Here is a 16,488-nt window from a genome sequence, read left to right as displayed (position 1 = left end):
GTTTGTTTGGGCTTAGATGTAAAGTGGGGGCTAAAGGAATCCTGACATTCACACACAAAACTACCCAATGTAGTAGTACCATAATTTTTATTTTGTGCCCACAGGTTGTAACAACATGGAATTATTAAGAAACTTACATAAAATAAATTACACAAATTGGGGAAAAAGTATCAAATACAAATTTGGATAATATCATTAAATGTTTCATTATACAGATAATATTCATTAAAATACTGTGTGTGGAGGGGGAGGCCATTTAAAATATATACTTGAAAATTAACATTAAGGATTAAGGTTGTAATCCTATACAAGCCTACTTTGGAGTGAAACTCATTAAACTCAGTGGGATTTGAGTAGACATGTATAGGATTGCACCATAATAGAAAGTTCAATTCCCTTAGTGATCCACAGTATGGTCCTTTAGGTTGCAATCCTATGGTCCCTGGGATGGTGTCCCAGGGGCCCTGAGATAGATCAGAAATTCTCCTCCGAAGTCAGAGACAGAGCTCCTATCTTGAAGGAGGAGAACCAATCTCAGTTTCCCCCTCCTTGCCAAGGGGGAAAGATCTGCACCCCTTACCTCCCCAACTGCAGAGTACTTTAACACTACCTCTAGGGTTGCCCTGCCTGAAAACTTTTTTCTTACACACAGAAAATGTATACATAAAAATTGCCATCTTGCAAATAATAATCAGAAAGCTGAAATAATAGAGAGTTAAGGAGAACGGATAATGGTGTTTTATCTTCAGCATCTTGCAAAATGTTTAAAACCAGGCCCCATTTGTGGTCTGGCATCAATTTAATTGGCCAGATGTATTCTAGGAATAAAATACACCTGTTACTTCTGACAGACCAGCCTGTAGAAATAATGGAAATTGCACCAGTATCTAATGAAGCTTTGCACTGATGGCTTTGCAGTCCGGATCCTGTGGGAATCCAGCAATCAACTTTAATTGTCATTAATGACAACTGCTGCAATTATTCTCCTATCCTTTTTAATTGTTCCAATTTTCTCAGCTGCGTAATTGACATTGTATCCTCAAGGTATTCCTTCTTTTCAAACAGGAAATTTCTGGAGAGACTGGGATTTTGCATACAGTGTCATGCTAAAGATAAATAAAACAGTAGCAGGAAGGAGGCATTTATGCAAATTTCATAATTGTTGTTTCCCTGCAATGTGATGTGTCAGTAAAAAAACTCAAAACAATATCAGATTCAGTGGCAGATGATGGTACTAATAGGTGGTAAGCATTGCTGGTGTTGATCCTAATGATTATGATGAACTGCAAAAGAGAAGGAGATAGAAAGAAAAAGAGGGCGGGATTAAAGATTCGGAGCAAAAGCCCTGTCTCATGTAGTTGCTATATGTCACTGGAATCCAGTGGGGAATTTGGGTGAACATCTAAGGACCTCTTGGTTCTTCTGAACAGTTCAACATAGGCGGTTCATGGTTTTTGTTGACTCAAAGGATAAAGCATAAGCACAGGGCTGCCATCAAGAGTAGGCATGGTTGGGCATCTGCCGAGAGCCCACACTCCAGAGGGATCCACTGAAAACAGCCCCCTGGACTTTCTTCTCCTCTTCATCATTGCAACCTGCTTGTTCAGCTGCCTCTCCCTCTGGACCAGACAATGGTGGTGGTGAGAAGCAGTAGATGCTGTTACCTATTTTCTCATGGGCTCTCTGCCTGTCAAGGAAGAAAGTGGTAGCAATGATAAGAGGAAATCAAGCAATAGCGTCTGGTGGCAATGGTGGTGAAAAAGTAGACTTACAAAGGGAGGGGTTCCATTGAGGGTGTCTTGTTCATGGCCCCCCAAAACCTGGAGCCAGCCCTGCATAAGCAGCTCATACAGAGCTGGGATATGAATGCATTCAAAGCAAAAGGGATCTTTTTCATGGAGCATCAAGAATTCAGGAGAATGGTGATCTGCATCTCCCCAAACATGCATTGATGTCCAGTGCCCCCCTCTATGCAATTCCTCCAGCATCCCAATCTTAGTGAAAATCATTTGAAAATTAAATTAGAACAATTTTTTATCCTCCCTGTCCCCAACAAACTATTAATTTTCATTCTTCCCTATGAACTCATATAGGCTGTTTATACATCTGGACATGTTTTACTCTAACTTGGAGTACTGGTATATAGACAGAGTTATCACAACATGACCCCTTCTTGGTCTGTTATGTGTCATTTGAGTGGTGTGCATTTAGGAAATCTCAGACACATTCACAGAAAGGTAAACTGGGGGGCGGGATTCTCACTGTAAATGCCGAGAGCAGACATGGGGAACTCCTTTAAAGGGGAGTGGGGGCCCACTGGGTTCTCCGTGGACTGGGCAACATCCATGAGCATGGCCATGGCCACTGATGTCATAACCCCTGCACTACCCATGTGGCCCCTCAGTGCTAGGCCCAATGGTACTGTTCAGAACGTGACTGCCAACTTGTCATTGTGTTCATACTCCTGAAATGTTCACATGCTGAACTGATTCAAGACAGGCTTCAGTAGCCCTCTTATTGTTAAGACAGGAAGATGCACAATCTCAAAAGATAGCAAGGGGCCTTTCCACTTTGTGCTGTGATTTTTAGAAAGGAAAAACAAATGAAAGGACCGATGGTGTTTCCATCTGTCCTCTTGGAGGTCTCCATGCAGAAAAGAGATAATAATGAAAATTCATGCTCTGTGATGGTTCTACAAGAGAGCAACAGCACAATCTTATACATAGTTATTCAGAAGTAAATCCCACTATCTTTAATGGGGCTTACTCCCAGGGAAGTGTGTATAGGGCAGCAACCTTAATTCCAAGTTCTATTAGGGTGGCTGAGTGTCCAACTTTACAGAGGACAGTCCTCTGTCTGAAGGACTGTCCGGTCCAAGTCTAACTTAATGGTAAGGAACCATAAGAAAGGAGAGCAGGGGCCTTGAAATTGCCCACCATCAATAGTTAGCACCTCTACAGCAGACTCAGCAGGCACACAGGTCACCTGGTCATAGCCTTCCCCACTATGGTGAGATGCTTTGTGTTTCTATCTAAATTATAATATCTCTAAACTTGCATCTCCATATATAAATTAGCATATGCAAATCTGTGTCCTCTTTTCTCTCCCTGATCTATTTCTGCTTTTTTGGTAATATTTAAGTGGCTACCCTAATCTAGTACAGAAGTTTGCTCCTATTTAACTGTTCTGGATCTTGGATTTGTTTGTTTGAAATATTTATATATTGCTTTTCCACCATGTGTTCAAAGCAACCTATAAGAACAGGGCAGGGGCAGAAGGTAGGGAGGGGATAAAACTACAATTATATAAAAGGAATAAATAAAACAGAATAAAAAACAAAAAATGTATAAAAATGTATCCGTCAGCAAAGCTTCCTTATAGAGAAATCCAAACAGCCTGAAGAAAAGAAAAGAAAAGAAAAGAAAAGAAAAGAAAAGAAAAGAAAAGAAAAGAAAAGAAGGAAGGCTTTACAGCCATTTTGGAATGCAAGGAAAGCGAATTCTTCCATTCCAGAGGGGCATAAGTTGCACAGCCTCAGGGTTATGGCTGTAAAGCAGTGAGAGTTCACACTGTACAAACAGATAACTGAAAAATCAGAATGGGCCCAACTGCCCTTAGGGAGAAAACAGCTCAACACCCCCTGCCCTGATTTTCAGCAGAAAAACTGCTAGCACAGAAAGGGTTAGGTATATGCGCCAGTGTGTGTACCTGGAATGCCAGGGATGAGGAATGTTCTGCCCTCCAGAAGTTGCTGAACTGCAACTGCAACTCATAATCTTTCACCCTTGGGTATGCCAGCTAGGGCTGATGGGAGCTGCAGTCAAACAACATCTGGAGGGCTACATGTTCCCCAACACAATGGTGTATTCACATGCGCGCGCACACACACACACACACACACTGCTCTTCTCTTAATTCTCGCTTCTTGTTGCTGCTTTTCGCTAACAAATACAAACCATTCGGAGAATACATCTGCATGCAATGCTTAATTTGGTCCCAGTCATGATTGATTAAAAGATCATTATCTGTTTGGGGAATGAACCTGCATGCAATGATTACGATTATTCTCTGCATGCAATCTGCATGCAGTGTTTAAGATTATGATGTTTGGGGAATGAATCTGCATGGGATGCTAAGTTTGGTCCCTGTCTTGATTGATTATAAGATAATAGTCAACCGCCCATACATTATATACCTGCTTATCTGGACTCTGAGTTGACTTGATGAAACTTTCCTTAAGTATATTGGCTTGTTGAGTTTCTATGGTTACCTACTTTTCACAATGTAGCTGATTACAAACAGCACAACACCTGCTGTATCTGGATGTGTTGTGAGGATGATTGTAAAAGGAATGACATCACTGTTATGCTTATAAATATTAATCTACTTGTTATACCATAGCATCCAGGGAAGAGACCAACGTCCCTATGTAAAAATCAATCCCCCCACCTGCATATTTTTACCCATATAGTTCATGGCTCCTTGCCTCTGACAGCAAGCTCACACTTGCTTTTAGTAACAGTGGTTTCTCTGTTCACAGTGAAGTTGCTGTTTCCATTACTGAAATTCCATTTTCACTTTGTTGTCAGAATGTCACTTTGTTTCAATTAGACCACTGTCCAGAATGGACAAAGAATACTCCCAGGTTTGTTTTATATCCCACAATTGGCAAGAATTCTGGATGCACAACATATATTTCAGGTAGTTATTTGTTTTAGCAGAAATGTCTGTTATGGCAGAAAATCAGTTTACTTTGAAAAACGATTTGGTATTTTGAAAATCTTACCACGTCCTTCCGAATGTCATTCCACAGGTTTTTCCTCTGATATTCCCAAACACAATTGCATGTATGTGAACAGCCTTTGAATTATTCTTATGCTTAAAAATTCTTTGTTTCAGATAGAACACAAGCAGGTCAGGAAAGGAAGATATTTAATTCAGCAGATGTAATGGTCCCAGGAGTGTAACTGAGCTACCTGTAGTTTTAGAGGGGCCTAGAGATCCATAATGCTTGACATAGGTTCATTATAAGTGCAATTTCCTTGCTAGTGGGCCTCTGAGCATGTGAGATGAGTCAAAGGTCGATAGTGCGGCCTCAACATGCTAACGAAGGCTAGTATCTTATCAGGGCCTAGGATGTGCCTGAGAAGTGAGGCTATGTTTATACAGGTGTCTGTACTGGGAAAGTTCTGATCGTTTTCCTTCTGCACAAGTACTGTTAGCCTATGCTGGGAAAGTTGCAAATGAATGCTAATTGTTGCTTCCTTCTGTCATGCTGCCTCACTGCTGACATGTATGGTATAAAACCCATTGTACCCCTTGGCTCTGGGTTCAGAGAAGCTGTCTGATCCAACTATTGGATACGCCTGTGTGCTGTAAGTACTCAATAAAGACTCCTTGTAAGCAAACCTGGGTCTGGCTTATCATTATCTCAGCACCTCCAAACCTTAGCAGCCCACAGCCTAGGGATGTCAGAGAATTCTGCCACGGATCTCGGTGAGGCTGAATGCCAGTGCATTTGGGCCCCTGAAATCCATGGTGGAACGAAGCCTCCTGCTCCCCCACCCCACGAAATGGGCCCGGAATGGAGCACCTACCTGCTGCCGTCTGCGCTGCATTGCGAATCGCGGCCGCATCTGCGGCCGCCATTCGCTTCTTCCATATAGCCGTGATAGGCTACATAAATACTTACATAGCTTATCATGGCTAACGCAGGGACGCCACTTGCGTCCCTGCAGAAGCCGTGATAGGCTACGTAAGTACTTACGTAGCCTATCATGGCAAAACTAAGGGAACGCAAATGGCGGCGGCTACAGCGGCCGTCATTTGCGTTCCCTTTTTTTTGCCATGTGATAGGCTACGTAAATATTTATGTAGCCTATTACAACAAAAGAGAGAGGCGCAAATGGCATAGTGGCTGTCATTTGCGTTCCCCTTTTTTTTTGCCGTAATAGGCTACGTAAATATTTATGTAGCCTATCATGGCAAAATACAGGGACGCAAATGGCAGTGGCTACAGCAGCCACCATTTGCATCCCTGTGCAGGCTGCCCAGTGGCCGGATGTCCAGCTGCGGGCAGCCCCGGCCAGCAGCTCCGTGGAATCTCCGTGGAGCAGAGCTGGCCGGAGAGAATTTCGGGGGGAGGGACGGAGCGCCTCCCCCCCACCGCGAATGTCACCTTCGAAATGTAAGTGACTTTCGTACATCCCTACCACAGCCGGGGCATACAGCAGAAAGCTAAACAATTATTTCATCTTAGACAAATATTATTGGAATAATATTCTTATTCTATTATGACAGTCATATCATAAACATGATTTGCCACTGACATATTCAAATGAAATATTTAATGCAATAAGATATATGTACATCATGCATGCACATCATACAGAGAGAGAGAGAGAGCATTCACTTTCTTCTGGCAGGGGAGAGATGCACAAACGTGTCACTAAAATGTTATTAGTGTTTTCTTCGCTGTAGTTCTCGCACATTGGTCATTGTTGTTGGTTGACATACAACAATATAGCACCTGACTTCAACCCATGCGTCTAAAATCTTCATTAGGAGGTAAAGGTGGTGGGGGGAATTGGGAAGTTCAGCTTTGTAGCACTTCACTTGTAGATTGTGGTAGCAGCAGCAACAGTCCATACAGGAGATAACTAAAGGGATCCCCCCTCCCTGAATTTAAGGCAACAGTACATTTCACTATCTCCCTCCCTTCGTTATACCTCAGCAAACATTGCTCTAAACTAAAATATATATTTTAAAGTATTATGTAATATACGATTCAGGTCTTAGTTCTGACTTTCAAATGCACCAGTGCCTGATACTTGTTTTCAGGCTTGTTTTAGATGGTGGCCAGTAGTAGAACTTAACTTCACTCACATATAATTCCCTCTATTACTGATGTTCGGGCTTTGAGTGCCACTCCTGCATTATATAGCCAAAACAACAACACCCACACACAAGAGGAAGGTATCAGCAGACTTTGGGGAACCCTGAAGTTTGCAGAAGTACAAAAAATCTTTAGGGGAAAAAAGCCAGGGGGCGGGGGGAGGGATGACAATACAGCCCAGTGAGAAGTGAGCATGCTTAGTGGCCACAGAATGCTGACTGACTGTTGGAGGAGAAAACAAAAAGAAAAACAGAAAACCAGGCAGGGAGGGTGAATGGAATGGAGTGACTGCAATCCTGAACAGGGAGCAGTCCATACTGCAACATTGTGTTGCAGGTCTCAATTGTGTATACACTAGAGCTGTGCACAAATGGCCCCTTGAAATTTTCCACCCTATTTGTAGGCAGAGAAATTAAGGGAATAATTTTACGGAATTTGTCCAGGAGGAGGAGAAATTCTCCAACAGTTTCTCACAGGTAGGGCTCACTGGGGTTGTAGCAAAATGTCTGCAAAGTGGCGTTTTATTTCTAGGGGGTGGTATGATAAGAAAAGAAAAATCTCAGAATTTTTCTGGGAAAAACGTCTTCTGAGAAATTTTGCCTCCTAGTTAACATTCATCAGGGTTCAGCACTTTCCCCAGGTTCTTCCAAATATTAAATCTGTGAGCGAAGATCGTGGATATGTCTTGTCTCTAATGCAGATGCTTATAATACCTCTACTTCCATGAAAACCTTGTAGCTTTCATGGAAGTATGGGTTTAGTGGACAGTGTTGTGTTCAGCTCCAGGGAAGAGGTGCCAAATCTTGTGCTGTGCCAAATCTTGCCTCCAATTTCATGACAGCAATGAATCAAACATCAAAGACACGCAGCTTCAAAATACTGCTTCACAGCCTTTAGGGGACTTCAGTCAGCCTTTCACACTATAAACACTCCAACCAGCCCCCTTTCTAACTCACTTTCTGCTTCCCCCTTAAGCTCCCATTTACGGGACTTACTCCAGTCAGCATTTACCCTTGTAAACCCTTGATTGTGGCTCCAAACAGCCCCCTTTGCTGTGAAGGATTGAAGCTGCACATTAGTTACTTCCTAACAGCAATAAACTAAACATCATAGATACACAGCTTTGAGATAGAGCTTCACAGCCTTTCGGGAATTAGTGCTTTCAAACGTGCAATTTCGATTGAGGGGGATTTTGGTAAATTCGGAAGTGCACATTTGGGGGACAAGCCTCATTGACCACAATGGGAGTTACTTCTGAGTAGACACTAATTGGTTTGTGCTGGGCAACACAGGGAATGAAAACACAGGGACAGGAAATACCCTTTGACCAGGGTCACAGTGAAGGGCACACCCCTGGGCAAGGCTAGCATACCCAAAGTAAATATGATGGTTGGGGCAGACAACAACTATAGTGCAGAGAGCCCAACTTAAGGAAAATAATCAAATTAGTCTCAGGAAATCTGGTTTTCCCACAAAAAGCTCCAGGGTGGCTGTGGGATGGCCACAACATCATGTGCCCTGAATGACCTTCAAACAGAGCTATCATGCAGCAAATCGACTGTGGAGACACCCCCTAGATGTGCTGATTTTGCACAGACTTGCAGTCATAAACAATAAGCAAGCATTGCTCATTTCCAATCTATTTTGTGGAAGGACATAGTGGCCAACTTGCCTTCCACACAAGGAAATGAGCAGAGACTTCCCAAGTTCACTGCCATTCAGAAATAACATTTATTTCATAGATTTATAAGTCTGTATATTTATTTTTGGTTTAAGACACGTCTACCCTGCCTTTCCACCCCAGGCCCCAAAGATGGCTTTACCACAAAGCTCCCAAGGCAGATCTAGTCACGTATCTCATTATTCTAACCATCATTTATCAAATAGGGGTACAGTTACAAATCCAAGCACCAACCATGTGTGTACATCATACACCTATTACATTCCAGGTATACATTCAATTATCATTCGAGTACATCTTAGAGCACTGACATTTCACATCATCCTGGAATGCAATCGACTATTCTGAAACTGAACATTCTGTGCTAGTGTGATATGTGAACAGAGTGCAGGCCACACAGGCAAATCAAGTTCTTTGGTACTTCATAAGCATATGCTGCATCATTTTCTAAGCATCCTTGAAATATTACATTTAAACTCTTTAGTAAATGAAAGCTAAATGTGAAAAATCCTTCTTTTTTCTTTTATGATTTTTTTGCTTGCAATATTAGAGAAACAACAAAAATCCCCCAATCTCCCCTTCCCTCCCTCCAGTATATCCTTGAGATATCACATCATTGTCAATGGCCTAAACCTCAGGTGGGGAACTGCAGGCCTCCTGGGATCCCAATCCAGCTCTCCAGGGTCCTCCAGGTGGCCATAGAATTATAGAATCATAGAATAGTAGGGTTGGAAGGGGCCTACAAGACCATCGAGTCCAACCCCCTGCTCAATGCAGGAATCCAAGTCAGAGCATCCCTGACAGATGGCTGTCCAGCCTTATCTTGACTGCCTCCAGCGTGGGAGAGCCCACTGCCTCCCTAGGTAATTGGTTCCATTGTCGTATTGCTCTAACAGTCAGGACGTTTTTCCTGATGGTCAGCTATAATCTGGCTTCCTGTAAGTTGAGCCCATTATTCCGTGTCCTGCATTCTGGGATGATCGAGAAGGGATCCTGGACTGTGACAATCTTTCAAGTCCTTGAAGAGCGCTATCATATCTCCCCTCAGCCTTCTCTTCTCAAGGCTAAAGATGCCCAGTTCTTTCAGTCTCTCCTCATAGGGCTTTGTTTCCAGTCCCCTGATCATCTTTGTGCCCTCCTCTGAACCCTCTCCAGCTTGTCTGCATCCTTGTTAAAGTGCAGTGCCCAGAACTGGGCACAGTACTCCAGATGAGGCCTAACCAGTGCTGAATAGAGGGGAACTAGTACATCCCGGGATTTGGAAGCTATGCTTCTATTAATGCAGCCCAAAAGAGCATTGGCCTTTTTTGCAGCCACATCACATTGTTGACTCATATTCAGCTTGTGATCTATAACAATTCCAAGATCCCTCTCGCTTGTAGTGTTGTTGAGCCATGTATACCCCATCTTGTAACTGTGCATTTGGTTTCTTTTTCCTAGGTGCAGAACTTGGCATTTATCCCTATTAAATGTCATTCTGTTGTTTTCTGCCCAGCACTCCAGTCTATCTAGATTACTTTGAATTTTGTTCCTGTCTTCCAAAGTATTAGCTATCCCGCCCAATTTTGTGTCATCTGCAAATTTGATCAGCATTCCCTGCACCTCCTCCTCCTCCAAGTCATTAATAAAAATGTTGAAGAGCACTGGGCCCAGGACTGAGCCCTGTGGTACCCCGCTTGTTACCTCTCCCCAGTTTGAGAAGATCCCACTGATAAGCACTCTTTGAGTCCGATTCTGTAGCCAACTGTGGATCCACCAGATCGTTGTTTCTTCTAGCCCACTTTGAGCTAGTTTGCTCATCAGGATATCATGGGGCACTTTGTTGAAAACTTTGCTGAAGTTGATGTATATTATGTCTACAGCATTCCCACAGTCCACAAGGGAGGTTACCTGATCAAAAAATGTGATCAGATTCGTCTGGCAGGACTTGTTCTTGACAAATCCATGTTGGGTTCAAGTAATCACTGCATTGTTTTCAAGGTGCTTCCAGACTGATTGCTTTATCATCTGCTCCAGAATTTTCCCAGGGATTGATGTCAGACTGACTGGTCTGTAGCTCCTAGGTTCCTCCTTTTTACCTTTTTTGAAGATAGGGACAACATTAGCCCTCCTCCAGTCATCTGGCACTTCCCCTGTCCTCCATGATTTCTCAAAGAACTGAGAGTTCTCCTGCCTGTTCCTTTATTACTCTAGGATGCAGTTCATCTGGCCCTGGAGATTTGAACTCATTCAAAGTTATTAGGTGTTCCTTGACCATATGCCTATCGAACTCGAGCTGCAATCCTGCACCTTCAGCCTGTAACTTCGCCTTTGCCGGGGGGTCATAGACCCTCTTTTGGGAGAAGACTGAGCCAAAGGAGGAATTGAGCCCTTCTGCCTTTTCCTTGTCATCTGTTATCATTTTGCCATCCTTATTTAATAGCAGAACCACCATTTCTTTCCTCTGTCTGTTACTATGCACATATCTGAAGAAAGCCTTTTTGTTGCTTTTAGCATCCCTCACTAACCTCAGCTCGTTCTCAGCTTTAGCCTTCCTGATGCCATCCCTGCAATTCTGTGCTATCTGCCTGTACTCTTCCTTTGTTGCTTGTCCTTCCTTCCACTTCCTATATGTGTCCTTTTTTGTTTTCAGGTCATCCCTAAGCTTTTTGTGAAGCCACATTGGCTTCTTCTGTTGTCTTCCACCTTTTCTTCTTGTTGGAATGGTTTGTAATTGTGCCTTGAGAATTTCCTTTTTTAAAAACTCCCACCCATCTTGGACTACTTTCCTCGTTAGAGTCGCTTGCCCTGGGACCTTGCTTATCATTCTTCTGCGTTTATTAAAATCGGCTTTCCTAAAATCCAGTGTACACGTTTGGCTACACTCAGCTTTTGCTTCCTTTAGAACCAAGAACTCAAGTATAACATAGTCGCTTTCCCCCAGAGTTCCTGTAACTGCTACTTTATCCACTAAGTCATCTCTGTTGGTTAGGATCAAGTCAAGGACAGACGATCCTCTATTTCCTTCCTCTACTTTCTGTAGGAGGAAGTTATCTGCCACACAAGTCAGGAATTTCCTGGAGGGGCCATGTTTTGCAGAATTTGTCTCCCAACAAATATTGGGGAAATTGAAGTCCCCCATTACTACTACATCATGCTTCCTTGAAACACTGGCTATTTGCTTTTCAAAAGTTTCATCCTCGTCTTCTCCTTGATTGGGTGGCCAGTAGTAGACTCTGACCACCAGGTTCCTTTTATTCTTTGCTCCATTTATTTTAACCCAGATGCTCTCAATGGGGCTACCAAGCTCATCCTCTTGGATTTCTGTGCAGAGATATGTATTTTCAACATATAGTGCAACTCCATCTCCCTTTCTGTTCCTCCTGTTCTTTTTGAATAAGTTATATTCTTCAATTGCTGTATTTCAGTCATGAGAGTCATCCCACTAGGTCTCAGTTACACCTATCAAATCATAATTTCTCTCCTGTATTAAGAGTTCAAGTTCGTTCTGTTTGTTTCCCATACTCTGGGCATTAGTATATAGACATCAAAGACTATGTGGTTCATAGTCTGGCTTTCTTCCTACATGTTTGTGAAGACTATTATTGGGTGCTATTAGAGCTGTTCTCTCTGTTGCGGTGCATGAGCCTTCATCCATTGTTACCCCCAACCTTACGTCTCCCTTCCCCATAGGATTCAGCTTAAAGCCCTCCTGATAAAGTTCTTCATGCTGTGGCCAAACACATTCTTCCCAGCCTTTGTGAGGTGCAACCCGTCCCTTGCCAACAGTTCATCTTCCAGGAAGTATAGCCCGTGGTCCCAGAATCCAAATCTCTCTCATCGGTACCACCTTCGTAGCCAGTCATTCACCCAGAGTATTTTTCTTTCCCTTTCTATCCCTCTTCTAACTACTGAAGGATAGATGAGAAAACTATCTGGGCCCCAGAATTCTTCAGTTTCCTTCCCAAAGCTTCAAAGTCTGACATGATTTCTTCATAGCTGTGCTTGGAGGTATCATTTGTTCCCACATGGATGAGAAGAAAGGGATACCTGTCAGTGGGCTTTATGAATGAAGGCAACCCTTCAGTCACGTCTCGAATCTGTCCTCCCGAGAGACAGCATACCTGGCAAGTCCACGGGACTTCGCGACATACTTGGGTTTCGATCCCACGCAGCAAGGAGTCTCCCACTACTACTACTCTTCTCTTCTTGTTGTTGCAGGCCTTCGTTTCATTGCCTCTGCTTGACTGACCTTCAGCCTCTTGCATGCTCTCATGCAGGTTCCCCTGTGATTCTTCCTCTGCAGGCTGCCTTCCAGTCTCATCCTCAAGTACCTGGAAATGGTTCCATAGCTCCACTGCTTCCACTGGTGCAGAGTGGCTTCTAGTTCTTCTGTTCCTAACTGTCACCCTTTTTCAAGGAGTATCCTCTACTGCATTTTTCCTCACCTCAGCATTTCCCTCTTCTGCCTCATCTTGCTGTTGCTCTTCAAGCTTCTGTTCTTCACTTTGCTGCTGTAGTTCCACCATTCTGTCCAAGAACTCTTCATGCTCTCTTATTCCCTGGAGGGTCGACAGTTGCTGCTCCAGTCCTCTTACTTTGTCTTCCAGCAATGTGATCAACTTGCACTTGTTGCAGGTGTAGGCCATGTTGTTCTCAGGCAAGAAAACAAACATTGCACAGACTTTGCAGGTCATCACCACTGGAGAATCTTTTCCTTCCATAGTCTCTATTCCCTTTACATTTCTACTAGCTTTCTGATTGTACTGGAATAGCCTGTGCTTAGTCCTCTGTTCACTGGAGGTAAACAACAGAGTCCCACTGGTATGGAAGTGTGTGTTACAAGAAAAATAAATTTTAAAAAATGTTTTTTTTTTTAAAGTTAGGAGCCTCCCACTTGACCTCCCACTTGACCTCCCTTGGCCAACTCCTGTTTGCTCCCCCTGTTTGCTCACGCTGATCGCTCGCTCTCTGGAAGCTTGCTTGCTTGCTTCTATAGTCCCTAGACCAGCTGGAGCAGCTTCCTCTGCTCTGCTCAGCTGGGAGGTGGGAAACAGGCCACTTCCTCTGGCCTCACCCCCTTCACCTTAACTACCAGTCATTAAGTGGTTTCCCAGCTTGAGGTCATGGCTTATATATGAGTACTTGCTGACTCAGATCCTTATGGTCTCTGGTTTCAGGCCAAATGAAGTTCCCAGTATCAAATGAAGTTCCTGAAGTTCACAGTATCAAAGCCAAGAGTTCAAGATGGGATATTGGGATCCAAGGTTTACACATCTCAGTAATGCCACTAGACTTCTAAGTTAAGTAACTACAATTAGGAGTGAGATAAAGCCAACATCTCTGGTTGACACCCAGGCCTAAGAAATTCAAGTGGAAAGAGTGGTGAAAATAGACATGAGTAAGATGAGTAGAAAGACGAAGAGGGATGGAAGCTACACCAGCATCTTAGGGGACAAGCTGGACTCTAGGTCACACAAGGCAAATGGGTCAGATCGCCAATGAATTACTCAGATAATGACCCAGAGCAGTGGGATAAGTGTGTTGATGTGGGGACAGAATACAGCAACTGGGTCGGTGCCCCTGAATTACTTGGTCCTGGACACAGCAGTCTCATCAGTGTTGATGCTGTCAGGCAATGCGACCAGCTCAGTGGATGGAGGGAATCAAGCACCGGCATGTCTCTGTGCATCTCTACATTCTTGAATCTGGGACTTCCAATACTGTCTTGCAGGTCTATAATGACACCATTTCTTTGTTATCCTAGAACTCGAAGGTCCAAATGAATCGTCTTCTATTCCCTCATTACAATGTACTCAAAGACAGGGTGGATTCACCGCTACCTCACCATGGATAAATCCATGGATTAATATGCATGGTGCTCCCAAACATGCATGCAAGCACATAACCCAAAGGGTCATTTCCTGAAATATGCATACAGGGAGCATGCCACCAGAAAGCAAGTGAGAGTAACTGCAGTTGTTCAGAGCTCTGACCCAGGATCCCTCAAATCTCTGTCTCCCTGTTCTGAACTCTTTGGGTGACTTTAAGTAAGCCACTGTCTCTCAGCCTCACTGCTTTTGTGTTATGGAGATAATAATACCAGCCTAAATTATCACGGAGATGCAAGAATTACCCAGAAGATATATGTTAGGGATGGGCAACCTCCAGAGACCAGGAGCCACATTGCCCCCACTCCACCAGGGCCCACCCCTCTGCTTCTCTCTGCTGCTAAATTTGCTGCTGAAATGTGGCAAAAAGTGGTGATTTGGCTTGAAAGCGAGGCGCACTTCCAGGAGTGCAATTCTGCTTCCAAACAAAAGGCACCTTGTTTGGAAGCACCTTGTTTTTGTGCAAAATTGCACCTTGTGTTCATGCAAAATTGCCACTTCTTTTTGCTACTCTCGCAGCAAATTTGGCAGCCAGGGGAGGGGGTGGGGGCAGTGGGGATCACACAAAGGGCCAGGGAGCCACATGCAGCCCATGGACTGTGTGTTGCCCACCCCTGATATATGTGAATAATCCTGTGCATTGAGGGGAAATATTTTATCTATATCTTTGCTATATGCAGTTGCCCAAAGACTACAGAGCTGAAGGGTTCCACCCATCACCCAAAGGAGTAAGAGTTAATGGACTGTGTGTGTGTGTGTGTGTGTGTGTGTGTGTGAGAGAGAGAGAGAGAGAGAGAGAGATATTATTATTATAACCTATTGTAAGCTGCTTTGAGAATTATATGATTGAAAAGCAGAGTATAAATCGTCAAAAGAAGTAACTGTTATACTTCTGTATAGCAATGGCTTGTATGCATTCACCCTTAACTTATAGATAGGCCCAGTAGCGTAGCAGCAAATTCAGAAGTGCAGGGTCCCCTCGTGACAGTCACAGCCACGCCCCCTCACAGCCACACCCCCTTCTAAGATTATACAACCTTCAACTGGGATCCAAAAACAGTGCAGCTGAGAGTAAGGCAGTGGTATTTCAATTGGACGTCTGAGAAAAAATGCAGGGGTGTTCAAATCCTTTTTAACCAATCACTCACTCACTCAGACACAAACAGTTTAGGTTTTCAAAATACGATACTCTATGGAAGCTTCACCCTCTCAACTCATCCCTCATGGACAGATCCCTTCTCATTTAAACAGCCCCCTTGCACACTCCCTTAGCACACCAACATTACCCATTAGCCTTCCCTAAGCTCTTTCATTATATCTCCCTGCTCCCCCTCCAACAGAAACTTCCACACACCCAGCTGGATTGAACTACACACACACACGCGCACGCGCACACACACACACAGTGGTGTAGTGGTAAATTTGGAAATGTTGGAGCTCATTGTGACAGTCTCCAAGGGCAGTCCAAACATTTTAGGCAGCTGTGTCAATCCATATCAACAAACCAGTTCTAGGAGCATGTCTTTGGTAAAGCGAATACGTCTTAACTGCCCATTCCAGACCAAGTCATCCCAAATACTTTGCATTCCAACATGGAACAATATATTGTTGCTTGGAAAATTCATTCCCTCCACAGCTACAGTGAGGATCGCAGCTAAGCTCAGAGGGAACAGGGAACTCTGGGGGGGGTGGCAGATGACATCAGAGTCCCTGCCAATGAAAAAGTACCGGGGCTGCGTCCCTGCGAGCCCTGCCTCCTCTACACCACTGGATAGGCCACTATGAACTATTCTGTCTGCTGTAGAGATGACGTATTTTAGACAGATTTTCTTCAGGCAGAATCAGAAAATATACACAAGCTATTTTCAGGTAGTTATGTTTCACTCAGGGTTGCCATCAGCTGTTCCAATTGGCTTAAAACATGAGCACAGGGAATTATTTCCCAAAAGATGATAAATGCTTTCAGTTATTTACAAGAAAGCACAAAAATACAAAACGATTACACGTGCTTAAGGGGAAAATAGGACAAACAAAACAGATGG

Source organism: Heloderma suspectum, chromosome 4 (assembly GCF_057233095.1).
Source record: "Heloderma suspectum isolate Gila_16-S chromosome 4, 16-S_ref, whole genome shotgun sequence".
Lineage (NCBI taxonomy): Eukaryota > Metazoa > Chordata > Lepidosauria > Squamata > Helodermatidae > Heloderma > Heloderma suspectum.
Note: the sequence above shows the minus strand (reverse complement) of the source record.